The 22,853-nt window shown below is 35.5% G+C and overlaps 1 long non-coding RNA gene across 3 annotated transcripts in view; it reads right to left on the reverse strand.

The window, feature by feature from the left end:
* LOC148758340 (uncharacterized) overlaps positions 1 to 22,853 on the reverse strand; it is a 238,736-nt gene that overhangs the window by 189,283 nt on the left and 26,600 nt on the right. For all 3 annotated transcript variants that reach the window (XR_016021066.1, XR_016021065.1, XR_016021067.1), the window contains exon 2: positions 12,293 to 12,383. This is a non-coding gene — a long non-coding RNA (uncharacterized LOC148758340). The remainder of the gene's footprint in view (positions 1 to 12,292; positions 12,384 to 22,853) is intronic.

Genomic DNA, 22,853 nt, shown 5'->3' on the forward strand with positions numbered 1-22,853 from the left:
TAATGCTATGAAGAAAATGGCAGTGTACAAATGGACTAAACGTTTTTCTAAGGGGAGAGAACGCATCACTGATGAAGACAGGCCAGAGCAGCCAGGAACAAGCAGAACTCATGAAAACATTGCAAAAATCCATAGAATTTTGCATCAAAATCATTGCCTGATTGTGAGAAGCATAGCAGACCTAGTAAATATTGATATAGAAACAGTTTGGAAAATCTTAACTGAGAATCTTGGCATGAGAGAGATGTGTGCAAAAATGGTCCCAAAGGAACTCACTGATGAACAAAATCAAAGGAGAGTTGAAGTTTGCCAAGACCTTTTGGAGAGGTAAGACAATGTTTTGGGCCATGTTGTCACTGGTGATGAAACATGGGTGTACCAACATGATACTGAAACAAAGTATCAAAGTGCACAATGGATGCCAGCCAATTCTTCACAACCAAAAAAATGTTCTGTCAGTCTAAATCAAGAGTTAAAACAATGTTGCTGACCTTTTTTGATATCAGAGGAATTATTCATTATGAATTTGTATCAACTGGACAAACAGTTAACCAAGTTTACTATTTGGAAGTGCTGAAAAGACTGCATGAAAAATTTAGATGAAAACTACCTGAACTTTTCGCCAACAAATCATGGCTCTTGCATCATGACAATGCACCAGTTCACACCACACTGCCTGTGAGGAAGTTTTTAGCCAGTAAACAAATAACGCTATTGGAACACCTTCCCTACTCACCTCATCTGGCCCCCAGTGACTTCTTTCTTTACCCAAAGAGAAAGGAAATACTGAAAGAAAGACATTTTGATGACAGGACATCAAGGGTAATAAGACGACAGTTCTGATAGCCATTCCAGAAAAAGAGTTCCAAAATTGCTTTGAAGGGTGGACGAGGTGCTGGCAGCAGTGCAAAGCTTTCCAAAGGGAGTACTTCGAAGATGACCATAGTGATATTCAGCAATGAGACATGTAGCACTGCTTCTAGGATGAGTTCGCCAATGTAATTGTCAGACCTTGTATGAGAATAGGTACAAAATAAACAAGAAAGCAAAAGTTGTATTCTGTAAATACTGAATATTTTATCTTGAGTTTACTTGAAGGTTTGTATTAAAACACTGTAGGAATAAGATGGTATTACAGGTTAACACAAATTTAAGAAGAACTTAGAATTTTGAGTTGTGGAATATGGATTTATTGGGAAATATGTGAGAAGACATTGAGGGAATTGAACAAAATAATGACAACAACATTTAGGTACATGAGCCAGACAGTAGCAATCAGGATATATTGAAATATTTTAATTTATGTAAAGATAAATATTTAAATGTTAAGGCTGCATTGTAGGTACATTTGATTTTAAATCATTATTAAGTCTGCCCGCCTGATATTTTCCATATTCAGCCCTTAAACATTCCATACATTCATGAGTTATAGACACACATATATGTGTATATACAATATCCATCTTAATTTAACATATTGCCACATATTAAACATATTTCAGAACACATTTAGTTTATTATAATGTCGAAGAAATTTACTCATGAAACTTAGCTATAATTACTTTGTATAGGACATTCCTCTTTGAGAAAGTTTAAATGGTAGATAAAGAAATAAAGTATTATGTCCTTATTAACATTTTCATAGTTTATTATTCTCCCACCTGCTATCCTTATATCTTTTACGTCTCTAATCCATTCATCAAACAGCTGGCAAAAATATTTTCTTTAAATACAGTTTTAAAACCTTTTATTGCATAAAGAATAAAATTGAAAGGAGTGGCTTTATCCTAGCTTAGGTGTTTGAGGCACAAAAACCAAGCAGAAACCGCTTCAGACTTGAGTTTTTAAAATCATATTCCTATGCATGTGTCAGGGGTCATCTCATTCCATTAACCCCCAAAGTGTCAATGCTAGCCAGTCTAGATACTGATCAAACAGATGACAAAATGCATAGTACACACTATCTACAACTGAAATTCTGATGTTACCTGAACTTAATTACCTCTGTGCCATTGATCATTGTTTTTCTTCCTGTCAAAATGCTTCCACAATCTTTTAAAGCTTCATTTAAATTTCATATCCATCATCCTCCTGCCAAAAATTTTGAATCCTTCAAGTTGTAGGATTTAAAAATCTGAATCTCCCTACCTCCCTTTTTCTCTCCCTCTTCCTTCCTTCCTTCCTTCCTTCCTTCCTTCCTTCCTTCCTTCCTTCCTTCCTTCTTTGATTCCTTCTTTCCCTTCCCTTCCCTTCCCTTCCCTTCTCTTCCCCTCCCATCTCCTCCCCTCCCCTTCTTTCCTTCCTTCCTTCCTTCCTTCCTTCCTTCCTTCCTTCCTTCCTTCCTTCCTTCCTTCCTTCCTTCTTTCCTTCCTTTTTTCTGGCTTGCTTTCTGGGTTGCTTGCTTGATTACTAGCTTTAATTATTTTTTTGGACTTTCTGGCTTTCTTCCTTCCTCTTGTCAGACTCAACATCATTCATAACTGTTGTAAATCTGCCTCACTTTCAAGTGAATTTCATATCCATCTATGACAGAAAGTTGTGAGATCCATGAAGCACACTGAATACAGTGTCTTGAAGCTTATTTGTGCTCATTAATAGCCTGTTCTATTTTGTTTAAAATTCACTATGAAAAAACACCAATAACAAAGATAATTAGAGCTTAAAAGAAACCAGCTTAGAAATAATAAAAATATTACTAGACAGTAATATGTACTATATAAGTATTATTGTTATATAACAATAGTCCCTACCCAATATAATCACATTGTATCCTCATCTAGTGACATCATCCCCTCCAATCCATTCACATACCTACAAATGAGAGGATGATTGTTTATCTGCTTGATTCATCCGTGCAAATGTTCCTTAGCCCATACAGAGACCAGACTCAGCTGTGTGGTTACAGAGATTGGGTTGATAATATACCATAGTACATGCATTAGAAAAAGTAAAGCAGAACATTAAACCACTTGTTTTACCATCTCTGATCCCCCTGAGGCTCAGTGACATTTGGTGCATTTATCTTTCGTGTAAAAAGCAGATTCTCTAACTCCTTGTAGCAGGTGGAGGAAAGATGTAGCAGAATGTTTACAATAAGGCATATAAATCCGTTGCATGTGTGTATGTCTGAGAAAAGGGAAGGTCATTGCTTAAATTTCAGTTTACTTCCTCAATTTTTAGTTAAATCTTTTCTCTAGTGTTCTGCAAATTAAATATCTCAGAGGATTCTTTTAAAAAGAAGAAAGAACGTGGGTGGGGGGTGGAAGCAGAATCACAGAGTATAGGGGAAACGGCAAAACGGGATGAGGTCATGGAGAATACAATCCTTTATGAAATAAAGAAAAGAGGTCATATAGATATTGCTTTCTTAGGGATTTCATTCCTTAAATTTTCAGTTCACACTTGTTTGCATTTTATTTTTATAAGCCTCATTATAAAATTGTATACTTTATTGGATTTGCTTGTAATAGCAAAAGTCAATGGTGGCAATGCTCCCTCCCTGAGGGATACTGCTTTGCACTAAGTTAGTGATGTGACTGGTAACCTGGTCTTTCAAATTTAAAGAACCTTTGACTGGGCCATGTTTCAGCTGACTTTATTTAGTGCAAATGCTTCTGAACCGAGATTTTTCTCTTCCTCCTATCTGCTTAAGAAGACTACATTCTTTCCGGAGGTTTTCAATTTTCACTGTTTTCTCTCTCATTTGCTTTCTGCCTGGAAATATACAAACCATGTTATGGTTTAAGGAACAATCTATCTCTACCAAACAGCCATCACCTACTCTTTTGCTCTTTTTATTCACATTCAACCTCTTAGAGAAATCCTCATGACTTCCTCTAATAGAGTTCTTTCTAGGAGAAGGCTCAATTAATTTGTTTATGTAACCAATGGTTTTGGGGCATGTAAAAGCTGTCTGGAAGCAATTATGTTATGGACTCTGAGGAAAATCAAGAAATATGGCATAATTCTTAACCACAGGGTAAATCCAGACATACAAAAAAAATGTTGCAATATAATAATATAAAATTATGGAATGACGGTTTTCAACCTTAGCTGTACATTAGCATCACTTTTGAAGCTAATGCCCAGGCAGCAACCCAGCCCAGTTATTACAGAATCTTTGGGTTTGGGGTCAAAGTTCGTCATGTGATTCCAATATATTGAATATTGAGAAACACTGTTGTATAAAGCATGCTTGGGAAACTAATGAAACACAGGGTGGAAGTTATTATAACTCCATGAAGGTGAGTTAGGCAAAACCCAGAAGAGGCTGTACCTGCACAGAGCTTTGAAGAATGAGTCGATCCATTAAAGGTTTGAGCAAAGGACCATTGGGATAAAAGATATGGCTTCAGCAACTACACACTGGTATGTAACATCTATGTGTTTTTAGGGAATTACTAAAACATAATATGCCAAGCAAGACACTGAGGAATATTAAGACTGAGAAAATTACAGACTTATGAAAAGCAGTGGGACTGAAAACTCTGAATTAGAATCCTACCTCCCTTTTACTCTAGAATGATTCAGCAAAGCCTTTAATAAATTCATTAAAAAACAAGGAAGTGGTATCCCAGTTATCCTTGGTATTTTCTTACAGACTTTTCAACATTATATTTCATGATTTACAATCAGTCTCTTTGCCTTTGAAATCTAGGATACAATATTTACAAGTCACCTCCAGAATCAGTTTCCTTTCAGATATAATTTCTTCCTCACTAACCACCTTTTCCTGAAAAGCCATATTACACATATGAATGGGTATCTCTTATTTTAAGTTACTTATATTTCAAAAATTTTCATATCCTGTCTTGAAGAACTTGGCATATGTTTCCAAAGTGAGACTTTGAAATTTCTTAATTGCTTCAGAGGAAACAAAACTACATTTAGATCGCATGATAGAGATAAACAAAGAAATAACCTTCCATGCACATTTTCAGTTAACACCACTTCACATGGGACAAAGATTCATTTCTTGATTAGAGAGGCAAGGAACTTTAGTCTGGAGTTTAATTTTTAAAAACATAACATGAAATTACATAACGAATTAAATAAAGATATTTAGAGTCCTGAAGTGTTTCACTCACACCATCACAAAATGATCCATATTTGAATGCCAGGTTTTTTATATTTGAGATGTCAATCATCTGACCCAATTACAGATAAGATGGTATGGGTGAAAAAAATCTAACATGTCTCATCTTTTTCTGCAGAAAGCAAATGTAATAAGGTATTGTACTATTCTATTTTAGCACATTTGTAATATGAAGTAAGTGCATATGAATAAAAACTAAAAGTTTGAAATCTAATTTTATAATTGTGTTTCTCTAATTACTAACAGTAATTTGGGTGTGGGTTACTGTATTCCAAGGTCTTTCCAGTTCCTGCAGTTGAGGAACACTACGCTCTTAAGGGAAATCTGGGTGAAGATAATCTGTTAGGAGAGAGAGGGGGTCAGGTTGCAGAAAACCATCCCAATGAGGGGATCAACACAACACCTTCAGTAAATAAAGCTTGATTACAGATTTTACAGGGTCTACGTCTCTCTTCTCAGAAAGGAGCATTAGCATTTTAAGGCGATTCTAAATGTTTACTTATTCATTAAACAAATAATAATTAGCTTTTTTCTGTGTTTAGACCATGTATAAGACACTGGAGATACAGCAGTTTGAAAGTGAAGAATAGAGACAATAAGTATTCACACAATAATGCAATCTCACTTGCTATTGCAGTGGAGAGTATCTTCATTCATTCATTCATTCATTCAAGTCTTATTCACTATGTTCCTACTTTGGGCCAGGCCCTGAATTAGGCACAGGAGCTACAGTGGCAGACCAGATCCAGTCCCTGATCTGAAGTATATGGTCTAATGTAAGGTGTCCAAGCCTGAACATTCAGAAAAACCCTTCGGATATGGTTAATAGCAATATTTAGTGTTCTATCCAAAGCACTGAAAGAAAAGAAATGAAGAAAAACAATTGTTCCAGATGATTCTGATGACTTTCTAGCCATGACATCTGTCTCCAGTCTAACAACAGAAGAATATACTAAATACTACTGAACTTTGGCATTTGGGAAATATTTGCCCTAATTCACTTAGGTTTTTTGTCTCCTTTATTACACTTAGCAACTGCAGCAGAGTGGTTGGTCATTTTCCTGAGAGATAATAATATAAAATACATATGTGTAAGTAAAAGTAATAAAATGTATCATTTAAAAATAATTAATATTTTGATATTAATTTATAATAATTAATTTAAAATAATTAATAATGAAGGCTTCATTTATTTCAAGTACATTTTTCAACATTCCAATTGTTTTTTGATGTAGAGATTCTTGGTACCATTTACTAAATAGATGAGCATAGCAATCAACACACAACTATGTGATACATTTTAGACTCTTAAAGCTACTTTGACTGGCATATACATATGGTGTTATGCTTGCAGATTTTTGAATTATCTTGGCAAGAGTTACTTTCCCATTCTTGGACAATAACACTGGAATAACTGCCTAAAACATTCAGCATCTCCCTGGCATCAAAACTCAACCACTCTGCCCATCTATTCATGAAGAATCATTATTTTTACATTTTTTTCTGTATAAATGGGTTGCCAATATGGACTTTCAAGATAAACACTTGACTAAGAGGTCCAGAATCAGATCTTCAAAGACTTATCGCTATTTTGATGTACCAAGTTATTGGCATTACTTGACATAATTTCATGTAATTTCTAATAAACCTGTCATTATAATGATGCCTGATTTTGACTAGTTGAAAGGTGAGCAAGCATTTATAAAATAGGCACACTGCCATGCATACAGATCATTAATTTTCAAGTCCAGATGAATTGTTTAAAAGCTGGAAATTAAGAAATGCAAAACCCTTCTTTCAAGTTTGCTAGGTTATAAAAAAAAAAAGAACCCACAATACTGTTAACCTAAGGGCCATTTGAAACTGGTTAAATTATGCTCTTCTTAAGAGTTAAAATTAAAACAAAGTGACCTCACTAGAGTTTAATCCTATCCTTCGATTGCTGCATGCTATATTAATATTTTTTTCACCAGTTCAGCTATTCCAATATAACAAATTGGTTTTATCTCCATTGGTCAGCTTCTTCCTTTAATGCAGACAACTTAATGGATTTTAGTTCTAAATCGAGTATGGTTTGCTTCTAGAGTATGAATTTCAACTTTAGTTATTGTGCAAATTATGCTTTAGCATGATATTGAACCACGTTGACCACTAGAACAGAAAAGTCTAATATATGACTCAAATTAGCAAATTTTGCCCAGACAGCAAAGTTAAGTTGGCTTGATTTTCCCCACCCTTATACACTATTTTGCAAAGCAAGTGCTCCATCTAGTGGTTGGAAAGCTCATGGTTTGATCCTATTTCAATATTACTGATTCACTATACATTTATATACTTTTTAAGAAGTCAACAGATTACACATATGTGATAGTCTGTGTGTTTCCTGCCTTCTACACAATTTTGTGGAGGGGTTCAGGGTTCTTTCCTATTAGCTGTATGTAAAGTTGGGACCTTCAATTTGGTAAGAGGGGCGGTTCTGTAACTGCGTGGTGTATTGAATGAGATGAATAAACGAAGATATTTTATATAAAGGGGTTTCTGCAAAGTATAGAGCAGCATAATGTATAAATGTAATGTATAATTGTTAGTAAATTTTGCTTTTTATTATTGAACTGGATTAGGTAACAGGCTTTTATCCTGGATTATAAAAAAAGTATCTCTTGGAATTGGTTTTTGGTTATGGTTCTGATCAACTACTTATTTATTTGTTTATCAAATACGACGCTTTCTACTGGGATCTACATTATGACCAAGAGTATCCCATTCTTCTTTTCTCTGCACCATTACTAATAAAATATTCATTTGTGTTTCATTCCACTGGTTCAGCTCTCCTTATTTTCTGCTTATTGATACATCCTTAGAGTTGTTCTCATCCCAGAAGAAGAAAAGCTTTATCTTTATCCATATGAATATTAAACACTATTGCAGATCAGAAGAAGATGTGGTTATTTTCATACAAAATGAATGCCTATGATTTTTATCTGGAAATTTCTGAAGGGTTTTCCTTGTGATCTGGTAAGTGTGTTTTTTTTGTTTGTTTGTTTGTTTTTTTGGTAAGGTACATTTGCCTCACTGAACTAGAGCAGACTCAGCATGAGCTGAAAATCTTGCTGCATAACAGCATAGTACCAGAGGGATGTTGGAATTCATATCCTCTAATCTGCCCATTTTACAGGTAAGAGATATGGAGTTACTTCAGAGCAGTTAAAGGATAAAGTTGAGGAAGAGTATGCTGCCGAATGAGAATTGAGTTCAAACACTCTCATCTGCTACTAAAATAAGTTATCACACGACAGTGACTTAAATCTACTGAGACATGGTTTCCAGTTCTACTGAGCAATAATACCTGCAGAGTGTGGTTATTATTGAAAATAAAAAGATATATGTGAAAATGTGTCAGAACACTGCTTCTCTCTCTTACTACTATTCTAGTTAAGTTTTCATGTTAAATAATGAATTCCTTCATTACCAAAAGTAAAAATGGAAATTGACAATTAGCAGATATATAGGACTGTGTGATGAGCTCTTAAAGAAACATACAGAATTTTGTTCATTTTTAGGTTAATCAGGTTTTTCTCTCTATGCTACTCAAAGCCATCAGTTAATTTACCAGTTTTACATTTGTTTTTGGAGAATGACAAACTGGAAGCGCATTCTGTCTTCATTTTACTCACATAATTGTAGCTAACAACATTTGACACTAATGAAACAGATTAAAATATTTTATTAAAAACTTGTAGACATTTAATAGAGCTATTGCAAAATACAAATATGTTCCCAATAAATTTCTTTTGCACGTTATTTACTTGACAAATTTACTTTTTAGCATTCATCTCTTTGTATTCAAAGCCAAAAAAAAACACACATCTCTAATCGAAAGGGATATTCTCTGGAAATCAGGACTATAATATATAAATACGGATATGTTATTGTAAGAAATGCTTTATTTCTTTAGTTTACTCTAGAAGAAGATCCATAAAGTTATTCTATATTTTTTCAGTAAATTTAAAAGAATTCAGTTCTTGAAATATGACTTATCAGGAGTCCCATGTACTCTATCTTAATATACAATGTTTGTCTCTATCTCATTTTCAAAGTTCCCCCATTAAATCTCAATGGGATTTCAAACATTCCGAAATACATTAACATTGTACTTATCCTTAGTTAAATATTTAGAGCTTCCTTGTATGTTTATTTCTTTTTTATAACTATAATAAATTAGAGCCTCAATATAAAATAAATTTGAATTCAAATATCTGAAAATTTCAGGGACCTGTTGCTAATAACATAAACTTATAAAAGCCAATCTTGCCACCTAGTGGTTACAGATGAGAAATATGATTTTTAAGGTTAAAATACAGTGAGTTTCTATTTTAACAAAATTCAAATAATCTAAACATACTTGTTTATGCATATTATTGATAAAGGTGCAAAAACAATTCAGTGGATGAAAGATAATTTTATTAAAAAATGGGGTTGGAGCAATTTGACATTCATAGGCAAAAAAATAGTAATAATAACATTGACCTCAACTTCACAGATTATTTAAAAACAAAACAAAATAAAAAACTCAAAAAGGATCACACACTTAAACGTAAAACATAAATTATAAAACTTTAGGAAAAAACATAGGAGAGAATCTTTGGGATTTACAGCTAGGTAAAGAATTCTTAGACTTGACTCCAAAAACATAATTCATAAGATAAAAACTTGAAAAATTGGACCTCATCATAATAAATAAAAGCTTTGCCCAGCGAAAGACAGAGGATGTATTATCCTGTTAAAAGGATGAAAAGACAAGGTACATACAGACTGGGAGAAAATAGTTTCAAACCACATATCAGAGAGAAGACAAAAAAATAGTGACAACACAAATGCTGTCGAGGACGTGGAAAAATGGGATCAACCATCTATTACTGGTGGGAATGTAAAATGGTAGAGTCATTGTGAAAGTGTGGCAATTTCTTATAAACCTAAACATGCAACTCTCATGCACTCCAGCAACTGTATTCTTAGACATTTATCCCACAATAATGTAAACATATGTTCACATAAAAACCTGTATATAAATGTTCATAGCAGCTTTATTCCTAATGGTCCAACTGGAAACATCTCAAAAGGGGAATTGTTATGCAAACTACGTGGCATCTGTACCAAGAAATACAACTTAGCAATAACAAGAAACAAATTATTTGCAACAACTGGGAAAATTCTCCAGGAACTTGTGCTGAGTGACAAAAACTCTTCTGAAAAGGTCATAACTATATGCTTCCATTTTATAGAATATTTTGAAACGACAAAATTATAGAATTGGATAACCAACAGATCAGCGGTGGAGCAGGGTTAGGGATGGTGGGAGTGTAGGGGAAGGGAGGTGGTGTGGCTCTGAGAGGGATCCTTCTGAAAATGGAACCGCTCTGTATCTTGGTGGTGATGGTGGATGCGGGAACCTACATGTAATAAAATTGAATGAAACCTAATACAAATACACACGTGTGCATGCATGCGTGCGCACACACACACATACACACATGTAAAACTGGGAAATTTGAAAAAGATCTGGAATGATAATCAAAGTTAACATTCTGATTGTGAAATTGTATTATAGTTTTGCAAGGCGGTACCATTGGGGAAGCTGCATGAAGAGAACACAGAGCCTTTCTGTATTATTGCTCATAATTGCAGTGAATTTATAATTACCTTAAATTAAAATAAAATCTTTAATTTAAAAAAGACAGTTCTGCCATCAAGTTGTTACAGACTACAAATATGACAACTTTACATAGAGTTAATTCCTCTTTTAGAGCAATTCAAATAATTTAGACATATTCTTGTACATACATTTACTGTTTTAATTAGTCCAACTTCAAAGTTTAAAAGGTTCTTTACGAATAAATGTCCTTATAAAAAAGAGACTGTGTACTTCTCATATTCCATGGTTATTTTACCTTTGTGCATGTGAGAATTGAATTGAAACAGAGAAGAAAAAGGTATTTGCTAAATAGCAAGCGTGTAAAGAACTGTCAACATCCAGCTTTATTCCTAATAGTCCAACTGGAAACTATTGCTAAAAGAACACAGAAGAAATTTTCTAGACTGTTTATTTAAATAATTTCTCAAATTTATTACAGTTATGAAATTTCACTGCCATAAAATTATTGTCTCCTCGTTTTATATGTGATCAATAGCAAATGTAGAGAATGGCTTGATTTTACATTTAAAAAAAAATCAAAATGACAGCTATCCTTCCTAATGTGAGAAATACAATGTATTTTTCCCAACTTTCAATCATTCTCTTCAACCTACAGTAGAAATATTGTATTCATGTTTTCTTACTTGAAGTGATTATTGCCAAAATAAGAGTACACTGGAAAAAGTGAAGAATAATTACTTTCATTTACTAGATAGATTAGATAGATATTAATAGATAGATAGATAATATATTTAAGATATATATAGTTATTTAATCAATAAACATCTTCATTGAATAATTATTAACAGAGGGTGAGAAGATATTAGAAATAAGGAATGGAACCTCTATTTATTTACAGATGAAAGAAGTCATAGAGATAAACATGGAAAAAACTCTTGACTGAAAGGTAAGATTTGGGGTCTAATTAGGCTGAAGAAAAAAAAACACACGATATAACACTGGACAAGTCACTTAACTGCTCTGGGCCTCGCTTTTCACATCTGTTCAAGGAGGAAAAGGATTACATAATTCCTAACGCATTTCCAGTTTGAGTATTACATGAAACTGAGGCAAGAAATATTCAACTTGGAAAGCTTTATGTTCTGAACGTTGGAGTTAAGTTATTTGATGTCACTGCTGTGGCTTTGTCCCCAATGGACATAAATGTGTTTTCAAGAGAATAAGAATAAATTTAGGTTCAGAGTATTAAATATTTAGGCTCTTTTCAAGTTTTTTCCAAAAGTTACTTATAAGTACGTTTTACATTGAACAAACCATGATTGTTTGGGATGTTAGCAATTAAGCCATCATAAAACATTGAAATATTAAAAAGATATTTACATATTAACACATTAATTACTAATAAAATTATAAAGGTCTTTTCATTTCAAGAAGGGGATCTTTTGGAAGAGTGGCAGATGACTCAGTTCTCCTCTGATGGGATGACCAGTTACTGATTTAGTAATGAGACTAAATTTAGTAATTTAGTAAATGAGACTGGTTACCCATTTAGAGAAGCCATTGGAATGAGTTGTTGACACATGAAATGAGATCTGTAGCCTGTAGGAATTGTCTTCACCCTCCAGGAAATCAAATCTACAAGAGAGAGCCAAGCAGAGGAAATCAGCAGGAAGTGAACTGGCAGCTCAGTAGCAATAACAGTTTAAAGAGAGGCTACTTTCAAAAACAACAACCCACCAATTAGAAAAAGTATGTAAATGCTCAAGCACACTTTGAGAATCTCCAGACATACCATGGAGCATTTTGAGAATCTTTCTCTCTCTCTCTCTCTCTCTCTCTCTCTCTCTCTCTCTCTCTCTCTCTCTCTCTCTCTTTCTCTCAGCTACAAAGGTGAGCATGATCCTATAAAATTTCCAAGGAACAGGAGAAGGTCTTTGAGCAACCATCAAGAAATTAAGAGAACATTTGATCAGTTGAGCCCTGAAGCCCTTTCTCCTGATTCTATTTGTGCTAAGAAATGGCTGATGTGGGTTGCCCACAGGTTAAATAAAGCACTGAAAATTTGCTCTAAGGCTGAAAAAGATACTCGTACTCCTAGAGAAACTAAAGCAAATCTGCAGTGGAAAGGTTGGCACACAAAAGTTAATATGGCTAAATTTAGTAGTGTACTGAAAGTATGAGGCAAAAAAGTTTCTCAAAGGGAAGATAGGTGACTCAGTTGGTTAGAGTGCAAGCTCTGGGCAACGGGGCTGTTGGTTCGATTCCCGCATGGGCCAGCGAGCTACGCCCTCCGCAATTAGAATGAAGTCAATGAGCTGCCGCTCAGCTCCTGGGTGGCCAGATGGCTCAGTCGGTTGGAGCACGGGCTCTCAACCACAAGGTTGCTGGTTCGACTCCTCGACTCCCCACAAGGGATGATGAACTGCGCCCCCTGCAACTAACAACGGCAACTGGACCTGGAGCTGAGCGGCGCCCTCCACAACCAAGATTGAAAGGACAACAATTTGATTTAGAAAAGTCCTGGAAGTACACACTGTTCCCCAATAATAAAGTCCTATTCCCCTTCCCCAATAAAATCTGTAAAAGAAAATGTTTATCAAAATACTATGCAAAAGGGGAGAAGTGAGAGAAAAGCATTAAGGCACTTAATTTCTGACATCATCTACTAAATGGTCCAGAAGGAGAAAAGGAAAAATAGAAAGTTAGAAACATTAAAAGAAAATGCCCTAGAGATGAACACAGAGACATGTCTTCAGTCAAACTGGATGCCAAACAACATGAATGTTAGCAATAACTTCACAGCTAGACATATTGTTGTGAAACATCAAGAAAACATTAAAAGCTGCAGAGTGAAGTTAAGAAGTGAGAGGATAAAGATTACCTAGAAAAGAACAAAAATCAGATTTACACAAGATTTCTCCATAGAAATCTAGAAAATGGAGCAATTGTAGGTCAAGATGTATAAGGAAATAATTTACACTTAATTCTGTACTCAACCAAATTGAAATTTGAGTGTGAGGGGAAAAAGACCATTTGCTAATAATGGTAACTCTTAAATGGTTCCCACACACACTGACCAGAGTTTTCTTCCGGTGTTTTCTAGTTCACTCCTCACAAAAATGGCAGTTTTACACATTCTCTTTTCTTCTCAAACATTGTACCCATTCTCCCTCCCCCTCCACACACTCACCGTTACCCCCCTTTATGCTGATGGCTTGCTTCTTGGATTTCATTGAGAAACTAGAAGCAGTCAAATTGAATTTCCTTATTTTCCTATCTCAATCTACCATCTTTCCTACATGTATAAACTTTCTCTAAAATGAACCCAAAATCCCTGCTCTCTCAAATGCTGCAAGCATTTTTCTATGTCCTATATCCCTATTCTTCTTGATATCCTAAGAATTAGTTCTTGTCATTATTCCTTCTCTCTTCTGCAATGTTAATTTATCTCTTCTTACTGGATTGTTCCAGTTGACCATGTTCTAATATCTCTCAACTCTCTGTACCTAGCTCCCTATTTCCTGTTTCCCTCTATAGCATATGTTATCTGTAGTTACTGAGTCCTTTTCTCACATCCCATTCTCTCTACCTCCCACTGCAATGAAGCCTCTATTTCAACCCCACTACAAAAATAATGGCCTTTTTGCCATTCTCCCAGGGAATTAATTTCTCTTTCATTTTCCTCACCATGACTTCTGTGGCACATTTCCTGGTTTCTCTAAGTAGCCTTAACTGTCTCTTCTCAATATCTTTTCTGAATTTGTTCTTATTCCTTACCTCTAAATGTTTGAATATCAAGAATTTAGTCCCGACATCTCTTTTCTTTCTAAATGGTTCCCTCTGCTGGAAAGCTTTTCTCCCATATTTTAACTGGCTGGTGACTTCTTATGATTTAATTCCCACCTTAAAAGTCTCTTCTTTAAAATAAACTTCCTTAATCACCCAATATCTCTCAGACTGTATTGATTTGTTTTCCTCATAGCAGTTATCATTATCAAACTTTTATCAAATTATTCTTTTTCCTCTCTCTAGAATGTAATCTTGGTAAGCATGAACAAAAGAAAAGACCTTATTTGCATGGTTCACTACTGAATCTCAAGTACCCACACAGTGTGTGTTCAATAATTAGCTCACAATTAGTGAATAAATGACTAAATCGATCAATCAATAATGTATAAATATAACCTATATATTTTTTTTAAAAGACGAAGAACTAATATTTTAGTGAGGAAACTGGAAAGCAAGCACAAATAATGTTTTAACATATAAAATAATCTCAGCCTCATTAGTAATCAGAAAATACAAATTAGGTTTATAATGTTCTATTTATCACTTAGGATATTATAAAACTATTAATAATATTGACAATATGGAGGATTTGGGGAGGTTATTTTGGTAGTATCAATCAAAATTCATAATTCATGTACACTTGGAACAGCTTCTAGGCAAGTACCCATGAGGATTCCACCATGTGCACAGAAATTTTTGTGCAAGAATACTAATTGCACAGAAAAAAGGAAACAAGCTAAATATACATCAACAGAAATAAGTACAGTGCTCTCTCTTCCATTCTCCTCTCTATTTTTCTCTATGGAAGGTTATCGCCAATACATTTTCTTACTGATCATAGAAAGTCACAGACGCACATAGTTAAAACAAATTATAATGACATGTATTATGTGTGAGTAGGGGATAGAAAAATTACTTTTACATTCTACTCTATATACCTCTGTAATGCTTGAAATATATGTAACAGATTATAACTATGTACAAAATATAATTTTTAAAGGAGAAATAAATTATATTAAAAAGAGAAAAAATGATTACAGATGTCACTGTGATAATGGTTTTAAAACTGTGTTATTGGAAACCAAACAAAAGGTGCATTACTCTCGTGTTTAAGTCCAGGGAAATGGAATCTAGAAAACAAATGACACTGTTAAGAGGGTGTCTGTGCCTAAAGAATTAGAGACAAATATATTGTCCAATGATTAAGCAAGATCAGTATTAAAACATGCCCATTGGTCATCTAAGGAGGAAGCCAATGGCGCTTTGGGGAGAAAAAGCAGTTTCTGTGGAGGCTGTGATCAAAATCTAGATTGAAGAGGGTTACTAAGTACATGTGAATAGAGAAAATGGAGAAAAGAAGTGTAGGTCTTGGTTTAAGAAGCTTAGGGACAAAGGAACATGTATGGGGAAGGGAAAAGAGAAGCAGTGTGACCCAGCAGTTAAATAAAGATGGTGTCCATTTGTGGTTTCTGTGCTGCTTCAGCTGTTTTGATAGTAGTTTTTGTTTTGTTTTGTTTTTGTTTATTTAATGTTTTAAGATGGGGAGAATTGGGCATGTTTAAATCCTGATAAGGAGAAGTCATAAAGCAGAAGAGGTGGATAATTCAGGAGAAAAGAATTGGAACAAAGACTAAGTAAAGAACAGGAATTATCCTCTGATAGGTCTGCTTAACTGACAGGAAGGGAGAAAGAATTAAGTATAATCGTGCTCTGCTTAACGACATGGATATATTCTGAGAAATGCATCATTAGGCGATTTTGTCTTTGTGTGACCATCACAGAGGACATTTATGCAAACCTAGATGGTATAGCCTACTGCACACCTAGGCTATATGGTAGAGCCTATTGCTCTGTAGAGAAGGAAAAATAACATTCCTTTACCCTTCTGAGTTCTTGGCTGAGACATCCTTGCTACACCAGACAGATTAACAGGAGAAAAACAAATGTTTAGTGACACATATACCTCATCTATACATGGGAGAGACCCAGGAAAACTGAATAACTCCCCACAATGGCTGAAGCCACTACCTAAAACACCATCTTCAGCTGAAAACAAAAGATATTGGGTGTGAGGAGGGTCAGTTATGGGAGGTTACAGTAAACAAGGGTAAGGCTGTTATTCAGATTTAAGTCCCTGTCCTTTGAACCGATGAGTGTTTTCAGAGATAAGGTCTTCCCAATCTTCTTAGTACCCCAAGTGAGACACCATAAAAACGAAGATTCCCTTTACAAATGTAAATGTATTTTACAAAAGGTAACTTTTCCATGGTTTTCAGAGGTTCTCCCATATTTGCTATTTTTCAAAATTAACCAGCCTAAAATAATCTTTATGAGAAATGTTGTTCCTCTACACATTACTGTACTGAATACTGTAGACAATTGTTACACAATGGTCAGTATTTAGGTTATGCTTCCTCTACAAGATTAGAAAGGCAACTGTGTCACTAGGTCACAGGAATTTTTCAACTCTGTTGTAATCTTATGGACCACAATAGTATTCGTGGTCTGCTCTTGACTGAAACATTATTATCCAGTGTATGACTGTACTTTTCAAGTCCATAGGCAGAAAGCATAGGTAATGTTTGCTTGAAACTTTGTATGTTGCATATGTTGTAACTAATATTCACGCTACCATGTCTAGTTTAGGACACATTTATTTTACAGATCAGAAGAGAAAGATTTACCCTGCAACTGAAAACTGTAATGCAGAGACAGAAAACAACTGTAAGAAAGTGAGTGTATTGTGTTATGGTAGGTTTGTGTTTATCTGTTGCTCTTTATTTAAGACAAAACTTTGTTTTGTTTCAAAGCATAAAGTACACTAAATAAACTTCTAAATTTTATCAGACATGCTTTCTCAAAGTATGTATGGTTGTGTTTTCATTCTTCCACCAGGTGTCAGTATATCTCTATAGGATTTGTACCTCCTGACAGTCATTGTCCAAACACCAGAAACCAGAAATAACTGACAGAATGAATAAATGAAATGCAATTTTCTATTTTCCTCTACAGTATTTCTCTCCTTCAGCTACTCACAGATGTCTAGAAATCATCATTAATGAGGGTATATAAAGTGTCAAGAAATCTATGTTTTAAAAACTGGGGGAATTGCTCTACTTTGTACCTATCCAAGGGAAAATGGACTGGGGAAAGGAATAAATATTACAGAGAAAGAACTAATAACAGTTCTGTGTTGGCCATTCCTTAAAGCAAAAGGTAGTGAAGTACAAGGAAGCAATTTGGTGATGAGCTCAAAATCTTGACTGGTAAAGGCAGTGGAATTCATAACCCCGTCTCCTGTGACTACATCTTATGTCCTAAGAAGAAAGGCAGGGCATCCTCTCACCCAAACTTATTATCTTTTTCTCAATGAAATGACGGTTGCAAAGGAGACAAGATTAGGATTCTGAAGAGAAGGGCTCCTTTGCCATTTTCCCTGGCTCAAATACCCAGAGTAACTATTTCACATCTCTAATCCTCATCCCTAAAAGATAGAATATGTTCTGTCTTCCCTCTCTTAGGGCTATTTTTGTGCAGCTGTACAATTAAAGGAGCCAATTAATAATTCAGTGCATGTCATTTCTCAGCCCTCTCAAAGGCTGCAGGGTCCAAAATATCTCTACGCATCATTAAATCTAAATCCAGATTCTCTTCTTAAAAAGCTTCCCTTTGATCCCTGAAATTTTAAGATAAACCTTGCCTGACAGAAGTTGCAGGCATTTTGAGGAGAGGTCAAGGATATAGACACACTCCCAACTTAGGTGAGGACTTTTTCTAGCTTTAATAAACTGATTTCCTTGAAAGGAAACAACTCACACACCAGCCAGCTATCTTTTACGTCAATTCTAAAGAGGTGGATATCCCAAACTTGGGGTGAAGCAAAGGGAAGAAATACAGTGTTGAAAATCTCCCAAACAATAAGGTTAAAATAGGTTAAAAGTCTGACTTCCACCACTTTTTTTGTTTGTTTGTTTCACATGCTGAACTCCTCCAGAGAATTTTAATTTGTAATGTTATATCCATTTACCTGAACATGTACTTTAAAGTACATGTTATATAAGTACAACCGAGTTCTATTTTCACAAAGGTAGATACAGAATAAGTTTTTTTACAAGTCATCCAGCCTAAACGTCCAAGTGCTTAGCATCCTTGTGTTACATTGTTGAAACTTTCCTCAAGACATGTGACTCCCTTTCCCCCAGCTTCTCTCACCAACATGTGTGTGGTGTTGCTATTTAATATTAGATGACAATTTAATACAGAAAACGTAATCTCAATTTTGGTACTATTTAGTTAATACGTTAAACTTTTCACAGTGGAGATATAGATTTGACCTTCTAAATCACTCATCCTTTCCCATTCCGTACCAAATAATTAATTTGTTGTGGTAACAAGTGAAAAACCTAAAGGAAGGAGGTAGAGAATATCTCAGGATTACAATAAGAGCATAATAGAAACCCCTAAATTCTGTAGGCCAGTATTCTCAGACTTCTCGTTACAGTTTTATGTTAAAAAAGAACAAGGGAGAGACTTACGTATACTTGACACACACACTGACGCAGACATTCTTAATCCGTTAGCAAGTTTTCCCAAGGGAAGTATGGGAGATCCATAAATGGAGCACTTGGCAAGGTCACCCTTGTTCCATGGTTCCCTTTGAGCATGTTATGAGATACAGACATTTACTGGGGCTTGTTAAATTGAGTTACGTGTTATCCCATCCGGCTTTATCTAAACTTGCCCTCATAAAATAGAATAACATTGATTCACCTGTACCTAGTCAAACTCTAACTCAGCCCCACGATGATCTAAAGAAGTTTTAGTTGAGCTTCAGTTTTGGGGTGTAAAATGGGGGCTGTGACCAGCAAATGAATGAAAGGAAATACATAGAGAACATTCTTCTTTAAGGACTAGGCCTTAAAAAAAAAAAAAAAAAAAAAAGTCATCCCCAGGCTTTAACACAGCCCTACAATGCACGAGTAATATGCAGCTCCTGACACATGTGTGCTGAGAATACCTGGAATGGTTTATGCACAGCTTAGTGAGATGAGTTCAGATTATACACTAGAATGTCATGGCAACATTGAATTGCTATTGATGTTTCTCACTTAAAATTCCAATATTCCTTTATTTGAAATTTCTGTGCTTACTTTGTGCTGTAAACCGAATATTTGTGTTCCCTTAAAATTCATATGTTGAAACCTAATCCCCAATGGGATGGTATTTAGAGGTGGGGCCCTTTGGGGATGATTAGATCATGAGGGTGGAGCCTTATGAAAGAGACCCCAGAGAGCTCCCTCACTTCTTCTGCCAGGGGAGGACACTGAGAGGATGGTTTTCTCTGAACTAGGAAGTGGGTCCTCACCAGATAGCAAATCTGCCAGTGTCTTGATCTTGGACTTCCTGGCCTCCAGAACTGTGAGACATAAATTCTGTTGTTTAAGCCACTCAGTCTATGATATTTTGTTTTAGCAGCTGAGACAGACTAAAGCAGTGTGTCTTTAAACAACAACAAAGAGTTTGCAGAGCAGTAGCCATTGCAGACCACATGTTGAACAGCGTGGGTTAGGACATGCCAAAACCTTGTTGTTAGACCAAACTCAGAATCTTGAAAGGTAATATAACATTTGAATCATAAGTACCTGTTGCCATGCAGCAGCCTACCCGTCTGTCTCCTCGTACCCGCCCTTAAAGAAAGGAGAGTCTGTGAGACGGATCCTTTCAGGGACTTTGCTTCACCTTTGTGTTTGCACCTCATGTCTCCCTGTTTGGCCCCAGAAAGATGGCTGGCCAGCCAATGACGAGTAAGATTCCCCATGGGGGGGACAACTCAAGCCAGGCGCAGTCGAGTGGGGACCAACAGGAGAATCCATGGGGTTCCTAGAGGTGGGCACAGCCCTCCACCTTCCCCAGCTAAGGAGAGCCTCTGCCTCTGTGGCTGCATTCCTTCCCACAGCCTGCAGGGGAAGTGATTCAATGGTGTGCTCTCCATCTATTCACATGCATATAGGTTTTGTCCCTTGGGGAAGTACAGACATCCTGAGACTTAGGGTTCAGCTGCCTGCAGGCAAGGGTGATTGGCTTGAATCAGTTTCCTATTATGATGAATAGGATTCACAGATCTTGAGATTGACAAACTTTATCTCCTTTACTTCTCCACCTAACTAATAAAAGCTAATGCCTGATTCGGGGCAACCAGTCCTTGAGACTGGGGGTCTCTTGGCCCTGTTTATAATCTATTATTGACTACTGTCTTTTCTTAACCCTGCACAGCCCTCCTTGCTCCCCACAACTCTCGTCGCATGAGACGCGAAAAGTACCCTGAATGGAATCAATCCAGTATTGGATTTCAAGCCCACCACTTAAAAGTTATGTGACTTTGAACAAGTTGCCTGATCTTTTTATACTTTGGATTTTACTTGTATTTTTGAGATGAAATAAAAAATAAGCTACTAGTCTGCCCTGGATCTTTAATTAAAATTTACACAGAATGAACTTTAGTGCTGGAGGATATCCCATCATTGTCAGAAAAAGAGCCGACTGGGTAATTCAGAGTATTTTTTGAGAATAATACCACTTTACCACTAATAACTACATCTAATGGCCCCCATCAGTATTTTTTTATCCCCTAAAGTGAAAGTTTTTAGGACCACAAGATTAAAAGGTTCAAATATTACATTCTAAATATCAATGCTTCTCAACACTACGCTAGAATCTGATATTTTTAAATGTAATATTGTGAAAAACTAATTACAGCCATGCTATGAAATGCTCTGCTCAAGTGACAAATGTGAGAAAGATTATAATTGTTAGCACTACACATAGAATGGTTTTATTTTGAAAACTTTTTTTCCTTAGCGAGCAATATGCATTTATGCAAGGCTTTTGTAGAAATCCCTAATGAAACAAGAGTTATAACTTAGAAATGAAAATGACATTCTGAGTTCCAGGCAGGCACCTCTCACCACCAAACAATACAGGCATTTCTCGTTCTCGGTAACTTTTCTTCAAGCACATTTGGAATTTGTATAAATGATTTGCTTAGACTTTTGGTTAATATACTCCTACCATTGTGAATAGTTTGGTCCTCTAGCATGCAAAAGGCACTATCATGAGCCAATGTCATAGGACAATCCCTAGAAACAAAGCATGAGACAAGGATTTCTGTGCAAGGAACTTTTGACTGAGGTAGTTCTCTAAGGAGAATCTTGCAAGGAAGTGAGGGAAACAGAGTGGGGTAGGAAAAGCAACTAAGCAAAGACTAATTTCAACCTGATCCCACAGAAAATTGTGAAGGGAAAATGCGCCACAAATTTGATCCCCCCATTAGTCACCACTGACTGCAGGCTACCCCCAGGGGATGTACGTAATGTCACAAAAAATTCTGATCTAAGTGACTAGTCAGCTGAGGGAATTCACTGAGGAGAAGAATGAAGTTACGAGCCTTTAGCAGACAATACAGTTAGGAGAATCACAAGGCTTTTCTAGCCTGGAAAAGGTAATTTGGGCTAGACACTAAAAGCATCTACTACAGTGATCATACTACACAGACGTTACCAGGTAACAAGGGAAAAAAATTAGTCATTAGTGAATAATAGCTATTAACTATCTCTCTTCATTCTAATATCAATTGTCTCATTTCTAGCCTCATTTTAGTGGTATGTGGACTTTTACCTGTATTATAATATTGAATAGTATGTTACCATCTTATAATTTAGTTGCTGCTTAAAGATCTACCCATAACAGCCAAAGATCTTCATAACAGTCAATGCCAAATAATTGATACCTTAGGTTTCCTTAAATGAAGAAAGGACAAGGAACCACCTACTACGTGACAGAATACAGCGCATAGCATCTTCCAATACCATTTGTAAGGGTGAGGATACCACTTGCTTTCACTCTTCCACTTTCTGTCTTTCACTCTTTTCCTTTCAACTACCTAAAATAGGACAGCATTACATAAATATGGTACAAGATACAATGGTGTTAATTAATGTTTATACATGAGGCTGAAATACCCCAACCTTGTCTTTTCATTTTTTTTCAATTTCTTGTGGGAAAATTACTTTGACATATATGATTTGGAGGACTGTTTTTTCAAGAAGTTTTCATGATGGGAAAATGATGCCTTATTATGTACAAGGATAGTAAGCTAAGGCAGAAATCAATACAAAAGGTTCAAGAAATCTTGGAACACGGGAAAAGGTAAAGATTCTCGTTGTGCAATTTCAGCATCTTGTTTGAGGATATTAAATATTCTTAATATTTAAATAAAGTAACATTTTCTTACGTCTCTATATTGAACTTTAAAAAAAA

Source organism: Rhinolophus sinicus, chromosome 4, assembly GCF_057876585.1.
Source record: "Rhinolophus sinicus isolate RSI-liver-muscle chromosome 4, RSI-T2T, whole genome shotgun sequence".
NCBI classification, from domain to species: Eukaryota; Metazoa; Chordata; class Mammalia; order Chiroptera; family Rhinolophidae; genus Rhinolophus; species Rhinolophus sinicus.